General features: G+C 44.6%; 1 long non-coding RNA gene across 1 annotated transcript; it reads left to right on the plus strand.

Moving 5' to 3' along the window:
- The first annotated feature begins 3,653 nt into the window (after positions 1-3,653).
- LOC122128557 lies at positions 3,654-12,800 on the plus strand. Its single transcript, XR_006151437.1, has 2 exons — positions 3,654-3,855; positions 11,692-12,800. It is a non-coding gene; the product is annotated as an uncharacterized LOC122128557 (long non-coding RNA).
- The last annotated feature ends 6,746 nt before the right edge of the window (positions 12,801-19,546 follow it).

A 19,546-nucleotide genomic window follows, 5' to 3' on the forward strand; every position in this document is an offset into this window, starting at 1 on the left:
GTGCATTTAAGAAAATAACATAAAAAATTCCTGGAATTTCTAAATGGTTCTTGGCATAGTAGTCTATTTAAAATATCAGCCGCTAAACAGGAGTTGTTCATGCCACTTGAGGGTCTCAAGATGAAAAATGACTAGGTCAATTAAAGACTTATGTCAGGGGCTGGTAACATCTATAACATGTTTAGGGTTGCTGAAAATTAATGAAGAAGTATGAATAAATAAAGAATAATAATTCAAAAACAAAAAAACTTTTTTAAGGCCTCCAGTGGGCCTCCAGTGGTCCGATGGCCTTTTGCTATCTGGGCAGTAACTTAATAATGAAAGTACGCTAGTTAGCTCACTAGGTGTTTTGTAAGGCTGCTTGTTCTGGCTGCTATGGTTATTTCCTACACTGTCTTCTGTATGATAACTTGTTTTAATGCGTACGCGGCAGATAGGCCTATTCTATGTAATATAGGTTGTTCAGGTCTGACAGTGTACAAAGCTTTAGTCCAACCTAGGTTGTAGCCAAGGCTTTGGATTAAGAAATTCATAAAGATCTTTAAAAAAAGGCGTATTGGTGGATGTGAACTGTGCTGTCATTGTTCTCTTCAAACCAACAGAAATCAAATCAAAGCTAGCCCACCACATACAACTATGCTTTTTTCTCTGACAGACATTTGCTTAAGTTGCTTAATGCATCCCAGTAAGTAGACCTACATGTCTCCACAGATAGGCCCACTAAAGAAGGGAGGATCAGTTTATCCCAATATGAAGATGGCATTGACTTGCCTTCCAAAATATCTTCTTACATTATTCTGTATAAGGTGTCCACACACATTTTTAATTGATACAATTAATATCTAATTATATAGACAAGGTTTGCTTGAACAGATACCCTTTGTAGGCCCAGATGTGTAGGTTGCAAAGGTCAGGGGTCAGGGGATAGGGTTAGAGTCCCTAGATATGCACTTATTGCATAATATGCATTATCTTAAAAAAATGCATAAGTGTGTATAATGTATACATTGAAATATTATTTCTTTCACTGTTAAAATGAATAGGAAATAAGTAAACTAATGGACAGAGAGACCTCCCATCACTTGTAATGAAAGTTCAAAGTTCAAATCAGTGAGGGGTGGCATTGGATCAGGCACCTTCTTTATGCCCTTCAGTTTGCAGCCAGTGACCGATCACGTCAAGCTAGCTAGCAAGACATTTAAATAAAAATGCAAAAATGTCAAAAAAATGCTGTCTGAGTCTAGACAAGATGTTAAGAGCCCATGCATTGAGAAAGACGACAGACAACGGCGGTCAGGAAAGAGCTGTCTATGTTTGTGGCTGTCTTATGGATGAGTGGCCACCCTTGTTATTACAAAAACTGATCTGATGTGATGTAGTTGCCTGTTCAGTGCTGCAGATGTTCAGTGAGTAGACCATTGCTATATTAGGAAATCATTGTAGCATTAAATGAATAAATAATGCTGCAGCTCGCCTCTGCCACCTTATTTCTTGAAACTATCTCATGTTGCTAAGCAACAGTAAACAAAACAAGTAGCCTGCTGGCAATGCAATGTCTGAAACTGATAGTCCTTATAGGTAAGTCTGGCCACTTGGCAGCCATCTTGGCAATGCTTCCCGGCAGCTATTTCGGGCAAACAAGATCAGGCTCCTATCTAAATGAATAGGGAGATATCCGTAACTCCACATAGGATACATACAATACATTATGCGAATCCACTTTTAAATCTGACATGAACAGCATTTTCTTTTCCCCCAAACACTCAAATATGGCTAAAAAAAATACTTTCTTTATGTTGACTTACTCACTGCACATGCCATGATTGGCTCTTTATAATACAGGACAGGACCTCCAGTTACAAATCAGCCATGTTTAGCATTACGGACTTCACCCCTAATTCCCCATTCATTTTCCCCTCAGTGATTTTTGTCCTCCCTTATAAAGCCTCTGCTAATACTCTGAATAATGTTTTAATGCGATCTTAAAATAAGTGTAAAAAAAATGCGTATGGTTGATCTACAGGTCACTTTTTGCTTTGGTTCTTGCACACCTTATACAAGGCCGCAAGCCCACTTAAATTAATATTTCTGCCTACGCTACTGATAAATGTGTGTACTTGGGTGTGTAGGTTATCTCTGAGTTGTATATGAGTGTACATAAGGGCACATTTTTTGTTTAATTATTAAATGTGGAACAAGTTTGTGTATGTTTGTATAATGTGTGTGTGTGTGTGTAGTTTTGTATGTGTGGTCATAGTTGTTTCTGTAAAGTATGTGTCTAATAGGGACAGTGTGTGTATAAGAGAGAGTGTTGTGGGTGTCTGTGAGTGAGAGAGAGAGAGAGAGAGAGAGAGAGAGAGAGAGAGAGAGAGAGAGACAAAGAGAGAGAGAGAGTGAGTGTGTGTGTGTGTGTGTGTGTGTGTGTGTGAGTGTGTGTGTGAGTGTATGAATGTGTTATCATAAAAGCCGGTTTGGCAGAGGATGAAAGCCGAACCCTTTTCCATTAAGACCAGCTGAGATCAATGCCGTTCTCATTCTAATGATGTCATTACAGGTTGGGTTTACAGCAGCTCTTGTGAATGTGTGTGTGTGTGTGTGCGTTTGACATTTGACAAGGTTTCTCATAAAAAAAACTCAGTGCTTTTTGATGACAAGAACAAGTGCTGTTTTACAAAGACCTGCCTTGTGCTCTGGGCCATGAAAACAGCCCTCTGTGTCTACGGCCTGTCTATTTGGAGCTCACATTAAATGGTTTGAACCAAGGTCACCAGCTCTTGGGCAAACTACTGAGCACAGGTGGAGAAGGCTGGTGTTATGGACATCAACATGTGAGCACTCTTACTGCTCGCAGACATCGTAAACAAGTAACAATTACAACACTTAGCACAGCTGAAGTGAGAAAGATACACTTCTTGGGGTGAGACAAACAACAGGTTGAAGTGAGACAAGTCTAAATTAGATGACACATATAGACACAACTGAATAGTCTAACATATTGTATGCAGCTAGTGTCAGGATGATGTTTTTGTAAACAATTATATACATTTGGACAGTGGCACAGTCAATTCAACTCAAGAGGAATGACAGGTCATGTATTGGGTGTCACAAACACCCGTCAGAATGACACAGCTGGCTGGGCCTATTGGGCTCTACAAACTTGTAAAAGTTGAATTACTTCTACTTTTAGTTTTTTTAGTCTACTTTTAGTTTTTGTTTTTGTCACACAGGGATTTGTGTGAGTCATTTTAATCTTCTGTTTATTTTTTCAGACAGGGTAACACTTACCTTTTATCTGCATTTCATCTGGATAAGACCCTCTATCTGTGCTTCTATCTCTATCTGGCCTTTGGAGGACTGCTTTCTGACAGATTTTGACATGTGTCATATCAAACTGGGTAGTATGCTTTGATGTGGTGCACTCAACTAAAAACATACTCCCAGAAAGCCACCAGCCAACTGCAAGGATTGGTTCAGGGATTGAAACACTTCAGCTAATTGTAATGTCACACCCACAGTCCCAGCAATGACAAGGCATATCAGGGCTAAGCAGCACCACCAATGGATCCATCTTTTTAAAAAACCCTCTTTTGGGATTCTCTCCAATTCCAAAAATGCTGTGCTGGTGCTGGCTCTACACGAGCTTTAGGGAGAACGAGTAAGCCCAGCCCACAGTTAAAACTTCTGAATCGGGTTAATTGTCAGGGTCATCCTGATATTAGATTCACTGCAGGAAAATCCACTCTGGCCCCACGTGGGATGCAAGATGGGTCATTTAATCATTTATGAACACGTGCTCGCTTCAGTCTCTTGGCGTTCGTGGGCCTGGACTTGAGCCATGAGCCGATGATGAGATGGGTAATTATTCACTACCTTTCTGTGTTTGACGGATTCCGCGTGGCACCGTTCAGGAGGGGGAAAAAAGAAAGCACTGGCATTTTTTCTCCGAGGCCATGTTGTGTTTCGCCCCCAAACGATCGAGCTGGGTTGAAAAGGTTGCAGATTACAAATTCACCCAGGCTAAACATGCGAACTCTTGAACTGACACAATATTGATAACCGAAATCAATTACATTCCGAGCTTTACGCAAGATTGCAAGAGTTGCTTTGGACTGTTCAACCTGCTGAAAATTAATACTATACCTATTTAGAGGCAGACCTAACCTGGGAGAACTAAAATGACCAGACTTTGCCAGTCGTCACAGACAGACACATCACGCTGAGTTTAGATTGACAGTGCGATAGTGGCCAAGAAAGGGAGGTTAGGTGCTTGGAGAGTTGCCTAAAAAAAGCGAAGAAAAACAGAACGTGACAGAAAGAGGAGGATTAGCTTCCGTCATCCGCGTTCAGTGCTGACAGGTCCTATTGTGTGCCACATCGTCTCATCACCTGTAGCCCGCAGTGCTCTGACAAGCAGTCATCCTTGGGAGATCAGGATAGATAGCGATTGTCTGTATAGGTCACGGGGCTAATGCCGTTGCTTCGATCGAAGTTCTTAATGTGAACTTTCACCTGGAAATGAAATGGCAGCACGGATACGTTGGAAATCACGTCTCAAATAGCCTCTCGTCACAAACGCATGTAATGTATGAAGGCAGAGACCGAAGATGGCACAAAGATAGTGTGCACAAAGCAACTTGATTCAGCAGTGAGAAGAATGCTTCTTCATGCCAGTGTAGTGTTTTTTTCGTCCCATAAATGGGTCATAGTCCAATCCTGTATGATTGCACTTGATTTTTTAAGAGCTCAAATTGGCACCAATATAAAGAGGATTCGTCAGAGGATATGGATAGAAGTAACTCTATCCGCTGTCAAATGATGAACTGTGTGTGTGTGTGTGTGTGTGTGTGTGTGTACCATAGCATACGTTTTGCGTATTATTAGTGCTCTAAAAGGGTCGTGATGATAGAAATCTTTGGATAAAAGAATGTAGTGAGGTATGTGGGTTAACGCCATTTGGGCTTTCAGGCTTTGGTGGTGGGCTACGCGTTGTGGGTTTGTCCAGGAGGTTGGATCCGATGTCCTTGGTCTGGGGTGACCTGGTTTGGACAGGTATGTGATAAGGAGACCCCCCTACCCCCACCCCACCCCACACACACACACACGCACACACACCCCACCACACACACACACACACACACACACACACACACACACACACACACACTCACACACAGCCCTCTCTAGCGACAGATGGAGACACTTTGAATAGATGGAGTCAGGTGACGGGAATCCACCCCAGTTGTCAGATTTGGCATTCAGCACATTTTCAAAGAGGAGCTTGAGTGGCTGTAAGCTGGCTGCAAAGACATGCTCCCTGGCCTACATTCCTGATGGCAATAAAGTCTTGTGCTTCTGGACATCATAGACACATTGTTTTATTTGTTTATCTTGTATAGTTCTTTTTGTTGTCCATTTTTTGTTGTTGGATCTTGTTAGGATTCCTAGCCTGACAGTCTGTAAAGAATGAAGGTGTGATATTTTTTGTAGCAGTGCTGCCAGCTCGCTCGTTTCTGTCACATGGGTCCGCATGGAAATCCTCCATTGGTTTCCAATTTGGCTAGGTACTAATCAGCGCTAAAAAAAAATGATATCAAACGTGACTCATATCGAAAACATTTAGGACATTGCAACACAAGGATAAATAGATTGTAAATATAACCTATTGAAAACACTAGGCAGATAATTTTCTCTCAAGAAAGGCCTTTGTGACCCCCATGAAATTATACCTAACCTCAGATAAAAACAGGTACAAACACAAAGCCTCTCTGCTGACCTCCTCAACAGAAGCCACATTGTTTCAGTCCGAGTTCAAATAAAGGCGTTTCCTCTTTTGTCATCACCTCAACCCATCCACTCTATGGAAAATGCAGTCAAACAAGCTGCTCTCTATGGAACATTTCAAGACTCATAACGATAGCATCTAGGCTGTGCCAGGCTAGCCTTGAGAGAGTTTATTCAGCGTTGCTCAGATTTCATGGACACAAACACAAAAAGCAGATGGTAGTTGCAGGGACCACATACAGAGCAGTTAGAAAATCCATTATTATTTATATCTCAGAGACACACGAGGAGCACATGTGAGTCGAGGGTACTGAGGGTACTGAGAGTCGTTCTCTGGTCAAGGTAGCCTTGAAGATATGCTTCAAAGAGACTCCATGTGCGAGCTACATGGTGTGGAACTGCTTACAGAAACTGGGCCTGAATATCCATGTACACGAAATCTTTCAACATCTCAGACCGAAAAACCATGTATCTGCCAAATATTCTGCCCATTTCCTATTGAACTACAATATTGCTTTATTTGAATCTTTCCTATTTGCTGACATTGAGATCAGCTAGTTTCATATATAAACTCAATGTAATTTCCTTCTCATTAACCTGCAGTCGTCATATACACAAAGAAAGGCCCTTGGTTAAATGTATTTGGCAGTTACACCATTAAACAGTAATGTGTTACCAGCTTTATTGGAGGCATGCAGAATAATATGGCCTATTTCAACATGTTTTAAAACTAGTCATAAAACAAGCTGTAAAAAAAATCTTTTTTTTGAAAGAGCTTTGTCAATCTCTGCCCCCCTCTCTCGCTTTCTCTCTCACACACAAACACACACAAACAATCATCTTTACAGGAGAAAATCCATGAATTCAAAACCCAAAGTTAACAGGCTTCCCACTGACACACACAGTGGGATTTAAGCCAGCCATAGGCCTCCCTCCCTGCAAACCTTTTTGGGGCGAATCAGTAATCACAAACTTTGAAAAGTTCCATTTACATGACAGAGCTGCCACTGATTTACATTACAGGAGTGCAAATGACAGCATCGGGGTCTGGAGGGAAGTCGTGGTGCCAGTGCGCCTCAGCAAAGCTGCACGTCTGAATAGAATGCAAACACATCAGCGGGTGTTGCTTTTACAGGGAATGCGAGGAGCGGAGTTTACCCCCTTGGCGGCCTGTTTGTGTAACACATACATGGGGGGGTTTGAAAAGATGACAAACAGCACGTGGTGTTGTGCTGGTGAAGCTCTCAGTACGATGTTCGTTATGATCAGCTGACTTTAGTGGCAATGCAGGATGCTTTTATTGTGAAAATCAATTGCGCTGATATGAATGCCGTGGCCATAGTTCTTCATGGAAATTGTCTGGGGAAAAACTATGTGGACATGGAACGTTTGTACCCTTTCTGATGGGAAATGTCGGCCTGACCGTAATGGATTGTAGCTGATTGAGAATGTCATCCATGTTCACTGAAGCTGACAAATAGAAAACTGATTTTGTAACTTTCCTGTCAAACCCAGCACAGTCAGTCTTAAGCCTTAGTCTCACCCTCTCGCTAGGATAGTCATGAATACCTAACAGTCCCAGCTCTGTTGATTAGTGTCTTGAAAAGCCACCCAGGGATGGTACACACACACACACACACACACACACACACACACACACACACACACATACATATGCATGCACACACAGAGAGAAACAGAGAGACTGAAAAAACAATCTGACCCCTCTTTCACCTTTATCCGTCTCTCACAGCTGTCCTTTTACACTCACACTTGTGCGGGTACACACATGCACTCGCACGCACACACACACACACACACACACACACACACACACACACACACACACACACACACTCTCTCTCTTTCTCTCTCTCTCACAACCACACACACACACACACACACACACACACACACACACTCACTCATTCTCTCTCGCTCTCTCTCTCACACACACACACGCACACACTCACACACCTCTATGGTTATCTTGTCTGGGTACACAGGCTCTCTGTGGTAAACAACATTGAACAGCCTTGTATACAGCTGACACAATATTAGATTAGCATCGGAGTGTCTTCCAGTCAGACGCGCAGCCACAGAGACCTAGTCATGAGATACCAGCTTTTATGGTGCTAAAGGCACATGATCAGACGTCTGACTTAGGAAAATGTAATTGGGCATATCGCTGCCAAGATATAAAATGGAATTTACCAGAGGCACGGAATTCATTTGTGCTAATAGGACTGATCTCTAATTAGATGTTATCGGACATTTTAAATACGGACATTATCTGCTATTCATCTTGTTCCCCCTGACAGCGAATTTCAAGGAACCACTTAAGAGTCCGACTCAGATCCCTGTGGGTGAGTGTGAGTGTCGAGAGAGTCGAGTTGGAGTGCGCCAAGCCCCTGCACATGTCTTTTAAGTCTTAAATGGCACTGTTTTAAATCACCACCTCATCTAAACACTGGTCTGAAGGTGGGGGGGTGTAGGGTGGTCTCCGAACGCTGGCCGACAGGACCGTCAGGCTTGTCTCATATTCAGCTGATCAAACAGGACAGGCCTGTCGTGCCCCCCCCCAGTACATCCTCATTCCACAGACAGCCGAGGAAGAGGCCGAGGGCCATCCCACCGGCTTGCAGACGTTCACTGCTCCTAGTTAGCACTCTATTCATCTCCCCTCTTTGTTTTCCGGAGGGGGGCGGCAGGGGCTGACGGGTGGGAGCGGGTTGAGTGCGCCCCTGGGCCATGTCAAGGATGACCCCCTTTGTGCCCTTTTGACCCCCCCGCTGTCCACCTGGACTGAGGTCGGACGGAGTAAGAGAGAGGGGAGAGCAGGGCGGGGAAGACTCAGGGGTGGGCAAGCTGGGGCCCTGCTGGAACTACGCCATCGGAGGGCAGTATAGAGCTTCAGCTCAAATACTGGGCTACAATGTCTGTTTAATGTATAGGAGTGTGAAAAAGGATGTGCTGTTTTTATTTTTATTTTACGAGATTGGATTGTTCTTTATCTTATTTTCCTAAAAGTAAGACAATCAATGCTCACTACTTCAACAGAACAAGAAAACGAATATATATGTGAAATAAAGTGTTACGTACTTACATTAAGATGGATTTAGATATTTGAACAGAAACTTGGTAGAGTAACTACCAAACTAGTCCCCAACAAACCCATCTATCTCTCTTTTTTAATAACACTTCTATTAAGTGACAGTTTGAAATGCACAGTTCACTGTAACTGATGCCTCTATTACTCCTCCCAAGACTGTTTGTGATCCAAACTCGGCCCTGGGCATCTGAAACATGAGCATTAACCCTTCAGTGTTGGAGCATATCAGCTCGTGCATACTTTCCATATGAAAGGCCCCGGTTCAGTGCAACATCCTGTGGTGTCCTTGCATTCCTGCTCACTGTTGACAGTCCCGGGACTCTCCTGCCCTACCCTGCCACACGGGCCCCTCATTAGAGAGGCAGATAAGATTTTAGCAAGGTGGGGGTGGAGAAGGATCTGTGTGTTACTGTGCGAGTGTGTGTATTTGTCTCTCTGTGTGTGTTTGTCTGTGTGTATATCTGTGTGTGTGTGTGTGTGTGTGTTTGTGCGTGTGTTTGTCTGTGTATATATCTGTGTGTGTGTATCTGTGTGTGTGTGTGTGTATGTGTGTATGTCTCTCTGTGTGTGTGTATATGTGTGTGTGTGTGTGTGTGTGTGTGTGTGTGTGTCTGTGTGTGTGTATCTCTGTTTGTGTGTGTGTGTGTGTGTTGGGGTATTGCTACTCGAGGTGAAGCTGGTGGGTGCTGTGTGTGAAGAGAAGAGAGTGTGCTTGAGTGTAACCCAATAATGGACTGGATCACAGACACCTCCAGTGCTTTAGAACTCAAGGGAGGTCATGCACCCCCACCTCTGGGAGAGAGAGAGAGAGAGACAAGAGGAGGGAGAGAGAGAGAGAAAGAGAGAGACGAGAGGAGGGAGAGAGAGAGACGGAGAGTTGTTGTTCTTGTGTGTTTTCTTCTTGAGACCATTCATTGTGCAATTAGCTGATACTATTTTATTAATTACATTTTATGATATTAAAGCAAGGAAGCAATCTCTCTGTCTCTCAAGGCACGTCTCTCTTCATCCAGTTGGTCATTGCTTTTATATCATAAAATGTACTGAACATTTGGTATTTACAATTTACGATGGATGAAAAAAATGAAAATGTAAAGAGAGTTTGTGTGTGAGTTTGTGTGTGTGTGTGTGTGTGTGTGTGTGTATGTTAGTTTGCTTGTCTGTGTATGTTGAAGGGTTGAGCAGCTGGTAACAAAGAGCTCGTTGGCAGCATGACGCTCCAAGCTGTTGGTTCAGGCAGAGTTTGAAGGCAATAAACGTCTGCCTTTAAAATAGAGTGATCTTTTTTTTGGGGGACTTCCGTCTGGTCTGTTTATTCAGCCAGGTGAAAATACCAGAGTGGACACATCAATAAATACCAGGCCTGCCCTGTGAGCAGTCTATTTTTGTGGAGTCTGAACCTGAACAGTTCACCCCCAAATTTCTGGAAGTAAAGCAGTCAGTGGATATTATAACATCTTACCTAAGGCTTTCTTTATGTGGTATATATATCTATATACACATAATATTATTGTGTTGTGTGTGCGTGTGTTTGTATATATATAAAATGATACATACAAAATATTCAGGTATGGTCTGCCATGGTGAGACTGCACATTTCTGTATGAAGATGTTATTCCACAACAAGCTCTTTCAGTGGCAAAGAAAGACACCCCATATTAAATGAACTTCAAATTAATTTAAACCTTCAGAGGAAGAGTAAAGCACAACGATATAGGCATTCAGCAAAACTGCCACTGCCTACTTACTTACGTAACCTGTTTTTCCTTTTGGGAATTTCCTTTCCATACTCTTCCTCTCGGGAATTCATTAAAGAAGGAGGCCCGGGAGAGATGAGAGCAGTGGGGTCGATCTCACCTCTGGCCCTGTGTCAAACCCGACTCCGTAACTCATCCGGCGAGGTTCATTCCAGGAGTTTACCGCTGCATCTCGGCTCTGACCCGGGCTGGGCCAGGGACATATTGATGGGCTTGGGGGCAGGTTCTGCTCTGGACTAGGGTGATGGAGGGATGAGTCCAAATCCCTCCAGGCGGCGTAAATCTCTGGATTGCCTTCTCCTCCTGGCTTTATTTATGCCCCTCTGCCCTGCTTTGTTCTCCTCTTAGTGGCTGCATCGGAAGATAAAACTGATATTTAGAAAATTCTGCAGGTCCGGGGGAAGAGATAAGGGGAGATTTATGCCCCAGAGCTGAGCATGGGAGTAATTGGTGGGGGCCTTTGATGCGTCCGTCCAGGGCATCGGCGGTGATGGGGTTGGGGAGGGGTGGAGAGGCTTACTAACCGCAGCCGGAGATGGGAGGGAATTTACGGCATGCTGCCTTGTTTTAAAGTGGGAGTGAAAATATTGAGTATGACCTGAACGTTGAGACGGTAATCTGGATGCCTCAACTAGCACGAGACTCAACTATTTGCCATTAGTCAGTTTTATAAAGTGTGGGAGTTCCTGAAATGTTGCAAATTCTTATGCAGAAGATAGATTTATTAATATTTGACCAATACACTTACGTATTTTACATAGTAATTCTATCATGCCTGCAGTGAATCTTCATGACAAAAGAGTTCCCTATTAAAACACAAAACACATTTGTCAGCACTAGACTAGATTCACTGAAAGCTGAAAGTTGGACGTTGTAAATACAGAGATAGCTGGGAAGCTCCGTGTCTCCTGAAGAATTTGGGGGGAGGGGGTAGGTGGTGATTCAGAAAAAAGTCAGCGACATGTCATTAAGCAAATTCTCTTGATCAGATTAGGCCTATACCACACGTGTAATGAAGTCATTATCTGTCTTTAATTACAGCCCCTGCGAGGCAGGACGACAGTGGCCGGGCAGTAACACTAAACTGCGGTCAATCAGCAGGCTCCGCCAGCTCGGCCTGCAAATCCCTCTGAGACGCGGGCGAGGTCTCCGGGCTCCTAGAAACACAAACCTTCACCTTCTCCTCCATCCTCACATCATCTGTGTTAAGGTTATCTCCGTCTTTGGGCAGTGAGCGTCCATCTGTCTCCTTCTCAGATGCTTTTTGTTAACTGATTTTGTAATACACTCTTATCTTTTTAATAAAAACAATTCTTTTAGCTGTGTTAATGTACTTTTTATATGTTCTTTTATCCGCTCGTTTTTTTAAAGTGCTTCGAATTACCGATATGTCTGGATTGCACTATATAAATAAACTTGCCTTGCCGTCTCCTCCTCCATCATCTGTGTTAAGATTATCTCCCGTCTTCGAGTGTCCGTCTGTCTGCAGCGCGCCGTCATTTCTCCTTTTGCTCTCCTTATTTCTTTCTCTCATCCAAACTTCATGTCACTCGTTCCCCTTCATGTAGTCGTCTTCTTTTTTTAATGCCTAGTGTAAACAGGCTTAGTGACACTTGCTTTTTTTTGGGGTGGGGGTGGGGGCCGGCTAGCTGCTGCTTCTTCTTCTTCTTTTTTTTCCCCTTCTCTCGCTATCTGGCCGTGGTGTCACCTGAGAGCTTTCACAAACACTGTCAGCACTAGTGACGTTTTAATCCCGGGGCTTATGGCTGGTAACTGAGCCTTCACAGGAGAGGACAGGAGAGGAGAGGAGGGGAAGAAGAGGCAGAGGGGTCAGCCACACCACGCTGCTCGCTCTGGGCCCTCGCCAGGCCTCATCGGGCCGGTCCTGGGCTCAGCGCGCCTCTCCTAATCACACCCACTTGTCTTCAGAAGAGCCCTGACCTTTACTAGAAGCACCTTTGATTTTTTTTTTTAGCCCTCTCCTCCTCCTCCTTCTCCTTCTTCTCCTCACTCACAATAAGACCCAGGCCAGGGCCAGAGATGATAAAATATGGCCCTCCTCTCCTGAAATATGGGCCTTACCACCAAAGATTTATTGTTCTAAGACGTTCCCCCACCATAAAAAAAAGCAAAAAGCAAAAAGTAAAGAATGAGAGTGTAAACCGGGTGGATGCAAAAGCTACATCCTGTAGTGTTCTACCTCATTTCAAATGATTATTTTCCTTAGCTTGAGCACACATATTCAAAGAACAAGACGTGGAAAAAAAAGGAATTGTTTAATTGTAAAATATTTTTGTCTAACAGCGGGGTGGAAAAGCTTGCCTACGCGAGTAGCAACCCAATTAGGCCAGAAGAATCCAGGGCAGCATTCAAGGAATTTTTCTACAACTGCCTCTCTGTGGGAGTCTCTTCCTGACTGTGGTAATGTCACCGCCTGGCTTGCATTGGTGTTTTGTGGGGTGTATACCCAAAAGAAAGCTTGAGCTGTTGTGTGTGTGTGTGTGTGTGTGTGTGTGTGTGTTTCTGTGTGTGTATGTGTGTGTGTGTGTGTGAAGTGAAAGAGAAGGAGTATATATGAGGGTCTGTGTATGTCTGAGAGAGAGAGAGAGAGAGAGAGAGAGAATGTGTGTGTGTGTGTGTATGTGAGCATATGCGATTGTGTGTGTGTGTGTGTGTGTGTGTGTGTGTGTGTGTGTGTGTGTGTGTGTGTGTGTGTGTGTGTGTGTGTGTGTGTGTGTGTGTGAAAAACACAGCCCTTGATTTGTTCCAGAGGGCCAAGTTGGAGGCATTCTTTACAGTCACACTACTTAAAAAATATGGCCTAGGTGGTGCCAGACAAACAGTCATTAACACCCCCTCCATGACCATAGGAGCCGGCCAGCGTACTCTCAGCGCGACTCACCAAGGTTAGCACAGGTCCGTTCTAAAGCTGTCACAGCGCCTGAACTACTGCTACACTCCCGTAATGGTCTCCCATACAGGCTAGCCTTGGGGCCGTGTTCCTGCTAGCGATAGCAGCAGAGGGCCTCCTTTAAGATTTGTGCGTCAAAGATGTGTGCATTTTGGAAGGAGAAGCCATAAAACAAAGGACCACATTGAACACGGGGGGAAAGCGGAGAATGAAAGCAAATGAGGCTGCGGCCCCCGGGTAGAAAGCGCAGTCCCGGAGCGAGGCAGGATGGGAAGGGAAGCCTTTGGGCGCCGCATGTGGGGACTGCAGGAAGCGAGAACAGAGACATCCAGCCCGATGGAGACAGCTGTTTTGAAAGGTCTTCAGACATGCAAAGCAGGGAGTCACGATCTCTCTCTCGCTCGCTCTCTGTGCGTGTCTCGCCAGTACACACACATGAAAACGTACACACACACACACACACACACACACACACACACACACACACACACACACACACACACACACACACACACACACACACACACACACACACATTTGCTGTCTTGTCTCATTTTGTCTCACTCCCCCACTCTTTTTTTATCATGTTTTCCAGTCATACTGAGTGAAGTTTCCTTTAGAATGAACAATGGTCCACTGTGCGTACCTTGATTTTCCTCTTATCATAAACTGGGCTTCCGCCTCTGCAGTTCCACACATGGATCCCATGAAGCCCTCACAGAGTGATGCATCACCGTGACATCCTACCATAACTGCTGTGACTCGCTGACCACAAATTGAACTTTACATTCGCTTCGTCCCTCACCGCTTCCCACTGCAAACTCCACGACTGGACCTCGAAATACAGAACAGCGGCGGAGAAGAAAGGTTGAATACAACAGACCATACTCTGCCCCTATTAAAGCATAGAGGCACTAAACAGAAGAGTGAGGAAGGGAGTGTGTGTGTGTGTGTGTGTGTGTGTGTGTGTGTGTGTGTGTGTGTGTGTGTGTGTGTGTGTGTGTGGTGATGGTGGGGTTGAGATGTGATTTAGACTCCCCCGACTCGCACTAATTATATCAGAAATGCATATGTAATTTGATGCCACCCTTTCAGATCCCACAAAAACACAGCAGGGACACAGTGGCCAGCAAACAGGAGAGGGGAGAGCCACATGAAAGTGCTGAGGAGGTTAGTGTGTGTGTGTGTGTGTGTGTGTGTGTGTGTGAGTGTGTGTGTGTGTGTGTGGTGGAGGGGTTCTCTCCCATCACAGAGAAAGCCCTTTCATACAGCTGCTTTGAAGTCTCCATTCTCTACTTTTGTCTCCTCCAGCAAGCAGTTGCAGACAACCCCCCCCCCCCTTCCCCTTAAAAGAGAGAAATAGAAGCAGAAGAACGAGACGAAGAAGAAGAAAAAGGTCCATTCCCATCTTTAGGTTGGTGCAGGAGCAGGGGGCCACTTCTCCTTAAGTGTGTGCAGCATTAGCATTGGCGCTGAGAGCAGGCAGAGGCGAGGAGAAAGGAGACACTTCTGCCCGGCTCCTGCCACTCACGCATGCAACGGGGGCGCCTTAATTAAAGTGGATTAAGGCACCAGCTTTTGTCGTCCCCTAATCCCCTTTGCTTGGGCATTCTTTTACCCCAATACCACCCCCCATCCCAGCCCCACTGCATCCCCACAATACCAATCAACCCACCCCAGCTTCAGGAGGCAGCGCCTACACCCCCAAATCGGCGTAGTTTCCCCTCCCCATCTCAAAGCTGTGTTTGACCTAATGTTTGACAGACAAGTTCTCCAAAGAATCGGGGCCACGCTAACAAACGCTAGTAATGCCATTAGTATGGGCTGGTGTCCTTATGGTCATCGCCCTAACCTACTAACCCGTCTCCCCTTCCCATTAGATGTGCAAACAGACTAAACATTTTTTGGGGGATTGGGATCACGTTGGGATTTTTTTGGATTGGGATCATGTGAAGTTGTAATGAGCACAAGAACACTTCCCAGTGGAGCGCCAACCGCAAACCAATCCATTCTCCTCTCTCTCTCTCTCTCTCTCTCTCTCTTTCTCTCCCTTGTTCCCACAATCCAGACTTTGTCGTTATTGTCTGAGCTCTATGAGTAACTCAGAGCAGTTTAATATGCCATAGAGCGTCCTTTGGTGTGGTGAGGTGAAATGTCTTAAATATGTTGGGTTGATTTTGTTTTTCGTTTCTTTTTTCTTTTGAAATAAGACAGACGCAGTAAATCAACGCAGGGATCAATGATTCACAGGCGTGGAAGACAGGTCATCTGTGTGTCAGGAGGGTTGCGACAAGATTGTTTTCTGGGTCCGTAAAGATTGTCAACACTTCCTGACGTTGTCATGAATCAGGCTGAGAGAGAGAGAGAGAGACGTCTGGAGTGTTATCTAGTGTTCTGTGCAGAGGAAATAACACAGTAAACTGCTGATGCAAACTTAGCCTCCAGCTTTAAAATCGCAATGAAATAAGATTCTAAAAGACACATATCAATAATAACGTGATAGCATACAATCATACACATAGAGAGAAACTTGGAACTTAAAACCTGAAATGAATATTAAGGCTCCGTTGCTTTTCAATTACTCTCTACATTAGCGAAGACATGGGCATAGCAGTCCCAGTTGTAGTTTCTATTAACTACTAATCACTTTAGTTAAATTCAAATTGGCCTTGCCTGCCTCCCAGGACACCAATTGTTTGCATTACTGGGGTATCCTAAGCGGGTAATGAGTGACTGAATGAGAGGTATTGATTCCTGCAGGAATGACAGAGTTACACATTATGCGTGTTTCACCCCCTGGCTAATCTCCACTCTCAGATAAGTCTGGCTGAAACCACTTGACCTCCAAAGAGCCGGCATGGTCCCAGTGGCTTTTCATGGGGGTGTAATGTGATGTGTGTCTCTCTCTCTGTCTGTCTGTCTGTCTGTCTGTCTCTCTTTCTCTCTCTGTTTGTCTAGCCTCTGTTTCTCCCTCATACATCTTTAGTTGCACTCACTCTCTCGGCTCTCTCTCTCTCTCTGCTCTCTCTGCTCTCTCTCTCTCCCTCTCTCCGCTCTCTTTCTCTCTCCCACTCTCTGCTCTCTCTCTCTCTCTGCTCTCTCTCTCTCTCTCTCTCTCTCTCTCTGCTCTCTTTCTCTCTCTCACTATCCGCACTCTCGCTCTCGTTTTCTCGTTTTCCTCTTTTCCTGGATCTCTTCCTTGGTTTTGCCATTATGTTGGTATCTGTGCTGAAAACACTCACACAGATCCTTCCTCATGCTCATTCATCAACCACATGCCTCTGCTTTGGACAATGACTTGCATTACCGCGGACGCCAAAAATGTAACACAGTCCACACAGAGGGCCATATTTCAAACTCTATCCCTGACAGTTACACCAAACCAAAACGTTTAGAAACTCTGGGGATTGTTTGGTCAGCCCTGGACTTCAAATTCAATTTTAGGTTTGCTGTGGACGGAGAATGCGTTAATATGGCATGCTGTCCCTTTGCTGTGGAAGGAGAATGCGTTAATATGGCATGCTGTCCCGGCCGTGGTACTGGCGCAACCGCTTATTTGTTGAGAGGAAACATTGTCAAAGCGTGATGTCATTGTTTCAACGTTTGCCGAGCCTCGTCGCCCATCATGGCAGATTCCAGGACCCAGTGTCTCAAGGACATTGTCGGGGCACATGCATATTAATAGCTATTCAACTTGGCCTGCCTGTGCCTCATAAATGTATTAACTAGGACTTCTGTGTCCACATCTTTTGTCATTTCAGCATTTGTACTTCAGAGTCACAGATGTGCTACTCTTTTGCAGTTAGAGCTTACAGGCACCTTGAGAATCTTAGCACAGTCTTATATGTTGGATGTTGGATGTTCGATGCGCAAACAATTTCCTCACCCTGGACTAACTGACTTAATGCAATGTTAAGCTGTTTTGAGCCACCTCACTGACAACCTGGCTGGAGTCTGGGGTAAAACTGGCATAGATAATAACCATCTGGGCCCTAACATTTAGGATCAGTGTCCTTGAAGCCAGGAGGAACAAATTGGGTTTTTTGTCTAAAAGCTATTGAAATAGCTTAAATAAGCTTCCTGGTATTTGATCTGGGTTTGAAAGCTCCTGATTATGATTTTCCCAGCCCATCATAGACGTCCCTTCCTCTTAAATCACTGAGATGTCCTTGGGTGAATTACAAAGCTGTTCTGGAAGCAGTGATGGTAGAGATCAAAACGGTTTCTTGATTAAATACATACCCAAAACTCAAGGCAGCACTGTGAAACAATTTGCCACTTTTTGAGGTATGTTATTATAAGCAACTACTTTTGTTGTGATCTTCAAATTAATATGGATGGTATAAGGTCATGTGAAGGACAGATATACACACCTGTCGTTACCACTAGCCATCCAGGCTATGTGCCATGTAGTTCCGAATTCAGATACGGAAAATGCTGTGAAAATGTAAGAAAAGCCTTCACAGCATGATATCACCAACAATATCAGCAAAACAGACCAGTTAGCATGTTGGCAAGCTTTTAACAGTGCCAACTGGGCTGTTGGGGGTGTTTGCCAGGTTTTTGCATGCTTCTTAGGTAGTCAATTCGCTACATTAAGACCGGCTCTCCATAATGCTCCTTTAACTTTGTAGACCTATTCTCTAAACTCAGTGGAACCACCCTATGATTAAGATGAAATCTTTATGATTTGTTATTTGCAGAGAATACTTTGCATAAAAAGTGAAAAAGATGAGTCTCTGGCTACGGTATCTGTGTACGTTTTTGTTTTCAATACATAGACTGAACAAAGAAGTGACCCATACAACACCTTTCAAACACATTCTTATTGACCTTACTGACCCAGCAGATAATTTTAGGACAGGTCTAGTCTTGAGCCGGCGTGTATTTATCAGAACCATGCCAGATTAGGCCCAGGTCTGTTCTACAGCTGCTTTTTGGGGGTTGTTACAATAAGTATGCACTAGCAAGTATGCACTACAATTCCAGAAACAAGACACAGATGTATGTCAATGCCTTAAATGATCCTTTTAGCCTCCATTACAAGAAATTGCATTAAATGGTGACACACAGGGATAAATCCCTATTGTGAGAGAAAAATGTATTTTTCCACTGACAAACATGTCCCATGACAACAATTTCACAATGCTCACAATGCCTGTGTGATTGTGTGAAGGGTCCTTTTGTGAAGCGACGGTCAATAAATGTTTTCTTCATTATGTATTGCCTGTGACATATGCGCCAAAACAATGTGCAGTTTCTCACACAATGGGAGAGATGGTCTGTGTTCCCCCCCTAACCTAAACCATGTGGTTCACCGCCCCGCTGGCATTCAAAACACCCCATGATTCATAACCCTCTGATTTGAATTTATGAACTTGCTGTGTTTGCCTGACTCTAATTCCGAGCTCTCCGTCTGGAAGGTAGGCGATGGGCTTCTACAACTGGCACAAATGCCACAAGTGGAAGTGCCTCACATATTGCCGATATTTGAATACGCAAATGCCAAGGTACCCATGTCCTCTGTGCAGTGGCTCAGTGTGTGTAATGCTAGTGATATTGCTGAGGAGTGTGTCAGGCCTGGAAGAGTGTCAACAGCCCTAACGCTGACAAGGCCTCCTTCTCTCTCTCGTCTGCCTCATCGGCTTCTTCTCATTTAGCGATAAGTGATCCCCTCCCAACACCCACCCACCCCCCCCTTCATCCACCATATCACTTTCCAGGCAAATTATACCAGCGCTAAATCAATCCACCCCCATGCCCACCCCCCCTACCACCCCCCCCGGTTGCTGAATATCACTCTGCCGCCTTAATGAGGATTGAGGAGGAGCTATGGCGACGGGGATGCATACCCCAAGAGTCACCTCAGACCCCCCGAGGAGAAGTCCTGCGCGATCGAATCACACCATAATAAAGGTGCCAACAGTAATGCTCCTCGGTTTGAGGCTTGGCAGTGCTGGCAGGGCAGAGGCAGCTCTGATGGGC

Source organism: Clupea harengus, chromosome 20 (assembly GCF_900700415.2).
Source record: "Clupea harengus chromosome 20, Ch_v2.0.2, whole genome shotgun sequence".
NCBI classification, from domain to species: Eukaryota; Metazoa; Chordata; class Actinopteri; order Clupeiformes; family Clupeidae; genus Clupea; species Clupea harengus.